Source organism: Otolemur garnettii, unplaced genomic scaffold (genome assembly GCF_000181295.1).
Source record: "Otolemur garnettii isolate 467f Iridium unplaced genomic scaffold, OtoGar3 scaffold00016, whole genome shotgun sequence".
NCBI classification, from domain to species: Eukaryota; Metazoa; Chordata; class Mammalia; order Primates; family Galagidae; genus Otolemur; species Otolemur garnettii.
In genome coordinates, this window is record NW_003852411.1 from 21,277,959 (window position 1) to 21,285,160 (window position 7,202).

Below are 7,202 nucleotides of genomic sequence, written 5' to 3' on the forward strand. Positions count from 1 at the left end.
GCCTCCCAAGTAGCTGGGACCACAGGCGCCCGCCACAACGCCCGGCTATTTTTTGGTTGCAGCTGTCATTGTTGTTTGGCGGGTCGGGGCTGGGGATTAGAACCCGCCACCTTAGGTATACGTGGCTGGCGCCTTAGCCGGTTGAGCTATAGGCGCCGAGCCAGTGAATCTTTCTATGAGTAGATTATGAACGTTTTAACATAATAACTAAGAAAATTACGTGAAGGCTATGTTAACCAGTTTGATGGAAGTGTTTCGGATTGTTTGTGAAAACACCGCACTGTACCCCAGAAGTACATTAATGTACACAGTTACTATTCAATAAAAAGGGGAAAAAATAAATAAATAAAAAATAATGATAAAAAAAACTTGATATCAAAGCAAACAGAGTTCAGATCTGACAAAATGAATTATATAGTAACACATATTTTTAAAACTCCAACAGAGGGTTTAACACAATCTACATATTAACTGAGATTAATTGACACTGGTTATGTTTTAGAACCTTCTCTTAGCTACTTTAGATCTATAATAGAAAACAAATGATAAAATGAAAACTAAGACAAGACTTAAATTTTTAAAGTCCTGGCTCTTATGAAAATGATTATGGGCAAATAACCTTAAGATGTTTTATCATTTAAAACAAATGTACAGGCAGCGCCTGTGGCTTAGTGGGTAGGGCGCCGGCCCCACATACCGAGGGTGGTGGCTTCAGACCCAGCCCTGGTCAAAGTGCAACAACAACAAAGCTGAGCGTTGTGGCGGACACCTATAGTCCCAGCTAGGCAGGAGGCTGAGGCAAGAGAATTGCCTAAGCCCAGGAGCTGGAGGTTGCTGTGAGCTGTGATGCCAAGGCACTCTACCAAGGGCAATAAAGTGAGACTCTGTCTCAAAAAACTAAAAAAAATAAAAAAAAGCAAATGTAAAAGCAACAGATGAATGAATGGGAAAGAAAGAAATATAGCAATGCCAGTGTTACCTACTTCTCTGAAGTCTGCTTTCAAAATAAAATGAAAAAAAATACACATTATTTTGAATTGGTAGTATGCTCAGGGCACACTCAAAAGGGGCACAATCTTTCTATCAACTAAATAAGCTAGTTTATTGGACGGTGCCTGTGGCTCAGTGAATAGGGCGCCGGCCCCATATACTGAGGATGGCGGGTTCGAACCCAGCCCTGGCCAAACTGCAACAAAAAATAGCCAGGCAAGAGAATTGCCTAAGCCCAGGAGTTGGAGATTGCTGTGAGCTGTGATGCCAAGGCACTCTACCAAGGGCGATAAAGTGAGACTCTGTCTCTAAAAAAAAAAAATTAAAAAAAAAGTTAAGTTTATTGAACTCCCTTATTGTGCTAGGCAGATGTGATCAACATAACTTGCAAAACTTGCCTTCTAGTGGGTAGAGAAAGTAAGTCAGATAACATATAAAAAATCAAAATATGGTTAAGAGATGAGCCACTTTAGACTGGTAGACAGAGAAAGTCTCTGAGGAGGATTTATTGACACAATCTAAACAATCAGTAGAAAGTGTTTCACAAAGAGTAAATAACTACTGGAAAGGCCAAGAACAAAAAAGGTCACTGAGCCTAAAGCACAGAAGTATAGGAAACAGCAGCAGAAGACAGACAAATAGGAGGTTAGACTTAGGGCTTTGTTATAATCTTTTCATGGAAAAACAAAACTAGGGACACAGCTCAAAGATGGGTTTTGGTCTAATAACTGAATCACTACTTCAGATTGTGGTGTTCCTGAACTTAGCATGGCTAATTGCTGCATACGTTTAATGTTAAATCAGGGTAATAACGTCAACAGAATGGTCAAGGTATGTAATTCAGATTCACTTTTAATATCTGAGTAGTCATTTGAAATAGTCATGTGCTGTATAAAGACAGCATTTGTCAATGACAGACCATGTATATAAGATTATAATAGTGTATTTTTACTATATCTTTTCTATGTTTATATATGATTAGACATACAAATTCCATTATATTACAACTGCTACTGTATTATATCGTAACATGCTGCACAGCTTAGGAAAAAAAGGCTATATCTTACAGGCTAGCTACAGCAACTAAGTTTAAGTACATTCCATGATGCTCACACATTATTTCCCAGCATGTATCAAAATTGTTAAGTGGCTCAATACCCGCAGCACACTGGTTGTGGCGCCAGCCACATACACTGAGACTGGCGGGATTAAACCTGGCCCAGGCTGGGCCAGCTAAAACAAGAATGACAACTGCAACAAAAAATAGCTGGGTGCCTGTAGTCCCAGCTACTTGGGAGGGTGAGGTAAGAGAACTGCTTAAGCCCAAGAGTTTGAGGTTGCTGTGATCTGTGATGCCAGGGCTCTCTACTGAGGGTGACATAGTGAGACTTTGTCTCCAAAAAAATAGCTGTGGTACATGTATACTATGGAATATTATTCAGCCATCAAAAAATAGGAGATTTTACAGCATTTATAATAACCTGGATGGAGGTGGAACACATTATTCTTAGTGAAGCATCACAGGAATGGAGAAGTAAGAGTCCTATGTATTCAACTTTGATATGAAGACAATTAATGATAATTAATAACATGGTGGGGCATGAGGGAACGGGAGAGCAGACAGAGAAGGCGGGAGGGGGTGTGGGCAAGGAAAAAAAAAGAAGAAAGAAAATAGTGACTAATTCTCACATAAATTAGATTTAATTTTGACCAAAGTATATTACTTAAACATTAATTTTTAAGTCAACATGTTAATATGTTGTTTATCATATTGCATCCTCATTTATAAGCAAAATGTTTGTAATTTCCCCTTTATAACAATATATTTTCTCCAATTTTAATATCAGGTTTATCCAGATTAAGTAGAACGATTTTGAAGTATTTTTTCTTTTTCTATTGTCTATAAGATTTGGCATGATCTGTTTTTTTGAAATTATCTTTTATTTATAAATGTTAGTTGTCTATTTTTTGAGACTTTGAAAAAAACAAAATAGTTAACTAATGAATCCATACTGAACTTCAGAGTCAAGGCATTCTATAATAGACATACTCCTATCTGACAATGTGAATGTTACTTTCTTTGCATTATTATTATTATTGCTTAGTACTTCGATGCAGCAATCGTCTGATTTCTTTTTTGAATATATTCATCTTTATTTGTTCTTTATGAGGTTTTTGTTTTCAGTCCTTATGTTAAACACTGTTATTAAATTTTAAGCCTTTTTAATTCTGTGAAGGCAAAAGTGGAAACCTAATAAACACATGTATATGTAAGAAAAAAAAAATAGGTGGTGTTGTGGCAGGGGATACCTGTAGCCCCAGCTACTTGGGAGGCTGATGCAGAGAATCACTTGAGCCCAAGAGTTTGAGGTTGCCATGAGCTCTGAAGCTATGGTACTCTACAGAGGGCAACAAAGTGAGACTCTGTCTCAAAAACAAACTTATATATACATAACACAAAGAATGATAACAAGACAGTATTATAAATCTTTGTGAGGCTCTCTAGTGTAAACAGCATTCATTCATTCATTCATAGCTTTTAATAAAGTAATCATCAAGATCTGTTTTTCATGGTGGCACCCATAGGTCAGTGGGTAGGGTCCTGGCCTACACCAAGGCTCATGGGCTCGAACCTGGCCTGGGCCAGCTAAAACAACAATGGCAATGCAACAACAACAATAAATAGCCAGGTGTTGTGGCGGGCAATTGTAGTCCCAGCTACTTGTGAGGCTGAGGCAAGAGAATAGCTTAAGTCCAAGAGTTTGATGTTGCTGTGAGCTGTGACATGGTACTCTCCTGACGGTCATATGGTGAGACTCTTTCTCCAAAAAGAAAAAAAATCTGTTTTTCATTAGAGTCATCTAAGAAAAAGTTCCATTAAGGAATTCATTCCACTCCACGAAGTGTCAACTTTGCTTATCCAAAATTTCACCATGCAGATCTTGCTCATGCTGCATGCTGGTGTTGGAGGACCCTCCTGCTTCAGATTTGCCAACAGCATGAAACAAGAAAAGTTAGCCAAACTTCAGGCTCAGGTCCGGATATGGGGCAAGGGCACAGCTCACAGAAAGAAGGTGGTACGTAGAACAGCTACAGCTGATGACAAAAAGCTTCAGAATCCTCTTAAAAAACTGGCCAAGAACAATATAGCTGGTATTGAAGAGGTGAACGTGATTAAAGATGATGGGACAGTTATTCATTTCAACAATCCCAACGTCCAAGCCTCCCTCTCTGCTAACACCTTTGCAATTACCGGTCATGTGGAAGCTAAACCAATTACAGAATGCTTACTGGAATATCAAGTCAGCTTGGTGCTGACAGCTTAACAAGCCTTAGGAAGTTAGCTGAAGAGTTCCCATGACAAGTATTGCATGGCAAAGCACCAAAACCAGAAGACATTGATGAAGAAGGTGATGATGTTCCAGATCTTGCAGAAAACTTTGATGAGGCATCAAAGAATGAAGCTAACTAAAATTTTTTTCTGATTTTTGAAAGCTGCCATGGACTGGATTTAACAAATCAGCTACGTGCTTCCAAAGTTTTACAGACATGGAGAACATCACCTGTTACTAGTTCAGTAACATAAATATTTTGTATATTAATAATGCTGTTTGTTCAGCATTTTTCGGTCATTTGATTTTGCACTTCCTCCCAGGATCTGTTCTTTTGGTCAAAATATGAAGTATTGGTAGAGTGTGAGGGTTTGTTGTTTTATTTTATGTTGGAATACTTTTGGTGTATGTATGTGTATATATGCACATCAGTATGTATGTATACAGTGGAGAGCAAACTGGAAGACTGTTCTATTTATCCTTCTCCCTTCCCCAGTAGAAATAAAACAAATTTTTACAAAACAAAACAAAATTTCACCATGCAGAAAACTTAAAAAATCATCTACAATAAGCACTTACACACACACAAAAATCACCTTCTAGCCAGAAAATGTAAAGGATGAAAAGAGGATGAAGAGGAATGTTTGAGAGAAAAATGAGATACCACCAAAATACCCTAGTCCACCAATGAATAAAAAAATATCAATCGCAGTGTGATCTATTGCCCCATTTTTCTCTGTACTCCCTTATAGCAGAACTACACTAACGTTCTTTATAGTCAGCCCGCAATATCTGTGAGTTCAGCATCTGTGGATTCAATCAAATGTAGATCAAAAATACAGGGTGGCCATAAAGTTCATGTACAGTTTTAAATTGCACACCATTTTAAACCATACACGAAATTCATGGCCACCCGTACTTGGGGAAAAAATGGATAGTTGTGTCAATACTGTACATCTAGAATTTCCTCATCATTATTATCTAAACAATACAGTATAACAATCACTTACATAGATTGTACTAGGTATTATAAATAATCCAGAAATGGCTTGGCTCCTGTAGCTCCAGCGGCTAGGGTGCCGGCCACATACACTGGAGCATGGGTTCGAATCCAGCCTGGGCCTGCCAAACAATAATGACAACTGCAACCAAAAAAATAGCCGTGTGTTGTGGTGGGCACCTATAGTCCCAGCTACTCAGGAGGCCGAGGCAAGAGAATTGCTTAAGCCCATGAGTTTGAGGTTGCTGTGAGCTGTGATGCTACAGTGAGGGCAACATAGTGAGACTGTCTCAAAAAAAGTAAATGGGAAGAATGTAAACGCGGCTCTTTTTTATGTAAGGGACTTGAGCATCCCTGGAGTTATTTAAATCACTGTGGTAGCTGATGGAGTGGTGGTGGTATCCCTGGAACCAATCTCCTGCGGAGATGGACAGACAACAGACTGTACTCATCTTTCCTCTCTTTTGATCTTACATTTGCTCTAACCAGGCAGGGGTCCATGCCTACTGCTACACTTACTGTGTCCTACAAGAGCCATCAGTGACTCCATGTTGCTGATGCCAACTGTCAATTCAGTGCCTACATTACTTCACTTACTACCAGCGTCTGTCATACTTGATCAATCCCTTTTGCCTTGAACATATCTTTTCCTTGTCTTTTGGGACACTTCTCCAATTACCTATTTCCTGCATCTCCTGTATTTCCAGAGAAAGCCCAATTAATTACTAATTGCTTTACTACTCATTCACCCTTGGTAACTTCATCGAATCATCTATATGCTAATGAGCTTCAAATCCATATCTTCAACCTAGATTGCCTCTTCTAAATTACACACTCTTTGGGGGCACCTGAAGCTTAGTGGTTAGGACGCTGGCCACATGCTCCAGGGCTGGTGGGGTCAAACCTGGCCCAGGTCTGCTAAACAACTCCCTCCACCAAATAGCCAGGCATTGTGGTGGGGGGCTATACCCCCAGCCACTAGGGAGGCTGAGGCAAGAGAACTGCCTGAGCCCAAGCATTTGAGGTTGCTGTGAGATAGGATACCACAGCACTTTACCGAAGATGACGAAGTGAGATTCTGTCTTAATAAAAAAAAATAAATAAATTGCATCCAACTACCTACTTGATATTTGTACTCAGATATATAATAAACACCTTAATTATATCATGTCCAAAACAAAACTCCTTATATTCTCCTCTAATCCTGATGCATTTATAGTTTCCCAACCTCAGTTAACAGGAATTTTGTTCTTCCTATTACTCAAGCCAAAAATTTTGGAGTTAATTTTGACTCTTTAGTTTCCTTCTTATGCCCGTGTAACCCATCAGTAAATTTCATAAGCTAACCATTTCTCAGGGCCTTTAATGCCACTTCCCCAGTTTTTAAAGTTAACACCATTTGATTACATTAATAGCATCCTAAATACTACTTGTGCCCTCCACAGTCTATTTTTAACAGACTATACAGTATAAACCCTCTAACACGTTCCTGTCTCCTCCACAGAACCAATAAGATCTGACCTCTATTATCTCTCCAACTATACTTGTGCCCCTCTGAAATTCCTCAAACAACTTGGCATCCTCTTATCTCCTGGCTTTTGTATTTGCTTTTCTTCATTGAAGCTAGAATTCATTCTTCCTCAGACATGTATAGAACATTTTCTTATCTCTTTCAAGTCTTTGACACAACTGTCATTTAAGTAGGCTTTCCTGACCATCCTATTTTAAACTGCCTCCACAGGCCTTGGAACATTCTGTAGCTTTCCTGCTATGTCTTTCTCCTCAGCCCTTACCACCATCACATACATTACCATTTTTTTTTTTTTTTTTTTGCAGTTTTTGGCCAGGGCTGGGTTTGAACCCTCCACCTCCGGCATATG

General features: G+C 39.1%; 1 protein-coding gene and 1 pseudogene across 14 annotated transcripts in view; one reads left to right on the forward strand and one right to left on the reverse strand.

The window, feature by feature from the left end:
• Window positions 1–7,202, reverse strand: part of PRRC2C (proline rich coiled-coil 2C) — a 116,568-nt gene that overhangs the window by 33,912 nt on the left and 75,454 nt on the right. The gene's annotated exons all lie outside the window — the stretch shown is intronic.
• Window positions 3,990–4,462, forward strand: LOC105886600 (annotated as a pseudogene).